This window comes from Homarus americanus, unplaced genomic scaffold (assembly GCF_018991925.1).
Source record: "Homarus americanus isolate GMGI-L3 unplaced genomic scaffold, GMGI_Hamer_2.0 scaffold46583, whole genome shotgun sequence".
Taxonomy (NCBI): domain Eukaryota; kingdom Metazoa; phylum Arthropoda; class Malacostraca; order Decapoda; family Nephropidae; genus Homarus; species Homarus americanus.
This window is the reverse complement of record NW_024731675.1, coordinates 1,357,788-1,361,188: the sequence shown is the minus strand read 5'-3', so window position 1 is coordinate 1,361,188 and position 3,401 is coordinate 1,357,788. Positions and strand designations below refer to the sequence as shown.

The 3,401-nt window shown below is 42.6% G+C and overlaps 1 long non-coding RNA gene across 1 annotated transcript in view; it reads left to right on the top strand.

The window, feature by feature from the left end:
* LOC121867672 overlaps positions 1 to 2,229 on the top strand; it is a 56,065-nt gene extending 53,836 nt beyond the window's left edge. Inside the window, exon 3 of the long non-coding RNA XR_006089211.1 lies at positions 2,184 to 2,229. This is a non-coding gene — a long non-coding RNA (uncharacterized LOC121867672). The remainder of the gene's footprint in view (positions 1 to 2,183) is intronic.
* The last annotated feature ends 1,172 nt before the right edge of the window (positions 2,230 to 3,401 follow it).

The window sequence follows — 3,401 nt, the reverse complement described above, 5'->3', positions numbered from 1 at the left end:
TCTCTCTCTCTCTCTCTCTCTCTCTCTCTCTCTGTATCTCCAAGAGTGAGGAATTTTAATGTCTCAAGGAATTATGACTTGAATGTTGCTTCCTCCTCCTCCTCCTCCTCCTCCCCTCCTCCTCCTCCTCCCCTCCTCCCCTCCTCTTCTTCTCTCTCTTCCTCTTCTCTTCCTCCTCCTCCTCTCCTCTTCTTCTCTCTCTTCCCCTTTCTTCCTCTTCCTCCTCCTCCCCTCACCTCCTCCTCCTTCACTATTTCAAAAATAAACATTCCACAAATTCCTCCACTCCCTCCTCCTCTACTAGCCCTCCTCCACTCCACCCTCCACCACTCACCCTCCTCCCTCCGCCCTCCTCCACTCGCCCTCCTCCCTCCTTCCTCCCCTCCCTCGCCCTCCTCCCTCGCCCTCCTCTACTCGCCTCCCTCCACTCACCCTCCTCCACTCACCCTCCTCCACTCACCCTCCACCTCGCCCTCCTCTACTCGCCCTCCACTCGCCCTCTTCTCTCCCTCCTCTTCCTCGCCATGGTGTTATCCCCTGGTGTAAATATTCGACGAAGTCTTGCTAAGTCTGACACACACACACACACACACACACACACACACACACACACACACACACACAGCTGGACTCTTTAAGCTCTCAGCGGCACTCTTTGTGCTCTCAGCACTCTTTAAGCTCTCAGCGGCACTCTTTAAGCTCTCAGGATTATACAGCTGAGCTCTTTCTTTGAGGCCTTTGGTGGAAGGATATATAATGTTATTGAATGCTTTGTTGTGTGTGTGTGTGTGTGTGTGTGTGTACGTGTATGTATGTCTGTTTATGTACGTATGCCTGTATTTAAGTGTGTGTGTGTATGTCAGTATGTATATGTGTGTATGTATGCCAATGTATACATGTGCGTATATAACTCTATCACAGTTTCTCCATACGCTCACTCATAAAAGTCACTAACACCTCCATCCCGTTTTCTATGGCCTATATTGACCGTGTTCCCATTTTCTATGAGCCATTATAAAGATATTCCCGTTTTTCTATGAGCCATTATAAAGATATTCCCGTTTTCTATGAGACATAATGACCCTGTTCCCGTTTTCTATTACCCATAATGACCGTATTCCCGTTTTCTATGAGACATAATGACCGTATTCCCGTTTTCTATTACCCATAATTACCGTATTCCGTTTTCTTACCCATAATGACCGTATTCCCGTTTCTATTACCTATAATGACCGTATTCCCATTTTCTATGAGACATAATGACCGTATTCCGTTTTCTATTACCCATAATGACCGTATTCCGTTTTCTATACCCATAATGACCGTATTCCGTTTTCTATTACCCATAATGACCGTGTTCCCGTTTTCTATGAGACACATGTGTATTCCCGTTTTCTATTACCCATAATGACCGTATTCCGTTTTCTATTACCTCATAATGACCGTGTTCCCGTTTTCTATTACCCATAATGACCTTTTGTTTCTTACCCTATGCGTGTTCCCGTTTTCTATTACCCATAATGACCGTGTTCCCATTTTCTATTACCCATAATGACCGTGTTCCCGTTTTCTATTACCCATAATGACTGTATTCCGTTTCTATTACCCAATGACCGTGTTCCCATTTTCTATTACCCATAATGACCGTGTTCCCGTTTTCTATTACCCATAATGACTGTGTTCCCGTTTTCTATTACCCATAATGACCGTATTCCGTTTCTATTACCTATAATGACGTATTCCCATTTCTATGACCCATAATGACCGTATTCCGTTTTCTATTACCCATAATGACCGTATTCCCATTTTCTATGAGACATAATGACTGTATTCCCGTTTTCTATTACCCATAATGACCGTATTCCCATTTTCTATGAGACATAATGACTGTATTCCGTTTCTATTACCCATAATGACCGTATTCCCATTTTCTATGAGACATAATGACCGTATTCCGTTTTTCTATTACCCATAATGACCGTATTCCCATTTTCCTATGAGACATAATGACTGTATTCCCGTTTTCTATACCCATATGACCGTATTCCATTTCTATGAGCCATTATAAAGATATTCCCATTTCTATGAGACATAATGACCGTATTCCCATTTCCATGAGACATAATGACCGTATTCCCGTTTTCTATGAGACATAATGACCCTGTTCCCGTTTTCTTTGACAGAGTGATGAGTGGCCAGTGTCTGCTGTCATCTTCGGGTGTTATGGCGCTCCAGTGGTCGTGGGCGTGGCAGATAATTAGTTGCACTTATCACCTGTTACTTATACGATTACTTATAGGATTAACTTATTGGATTAACTTATTGATTAACATAGGATTAACTTATAGGATTAACTTATTGGATTAACTTGGGATTAACTTATGGGATTAACATAGGATTAACTTATTGGATTAATATAGGATTAACTTGGATTAACTTATAGGATTAACTTATAGGATTAACTTATTGGATTAACTTATTGGACTAACTTATAGGATTAACTTATTGGATTAACTTATTGGATTAACTTATTGGATTAACTTATTGGATTAACTTATTGGATTAACTTATAGGATTAACTTATTGGATTAACTTATTGGATTAACTTATTGGATTAACTTATTGGATTAACTTATGTGGATTAATCTTACATGGATGTAGGATTAACTTAGGTGGATTAACTTGCAAGGATTAAAGATTAACTTAAATGGACAAACCGACACACACACACACACACACACACACACACACACACACACACACAAAATAAATTAACGAGTGGGAAGGAATTTTGGACCAATATTGTGAACACTTCTCTCCCTTCCTCTTTCCCTCCTTATTTCTCCTTTCATCCCTCCCCCCCTTTACCAACACCTTCCCTCCCTCCCTCCTCCTCCACTTCCACTCCCAAGGGATCGTATTTCAGTCTTACGTTACTGATCTCTCTCTCTCTCTCTCCTAGGTTAGGTACAGGTTGCCCCAAATTAGATTAGATTAAGTTTCATTAAATAAGGTTAGATTAGGTTAGGTTAGGTTAAATTAAGATGGATTAGGTTAGATTAGGTTAGGTTAGGTTAAGTTAGATTAGGTTAAGTTAGGTGAGGGTACAGGTTTATCAGGTAGGAGCCAGGTACAGGTCACGGGATTCAGGTCAGGGGTTCAGGTCCAGGGTTCGGGTCAGGTTCAGGTCAGGTTCAGGTCAGGGGTTCGGTTCAGGATTCAGGTCAGGGGTTCAGATCGGGGTTCAGGTCCGGGGTTCAGGTCGGGGTTCAGTTCGGGATTCAGGTCCGGGGTTCAGATCCGGGGTTCAGGTCCGGGGTTCAGGTCAGGGTTCAGGTCAGGGGTTCAGGTCCGGGGTTCAGGTCAGGGGTTCAGGTCCGGGGTTCAGGTATCAGAGAGAC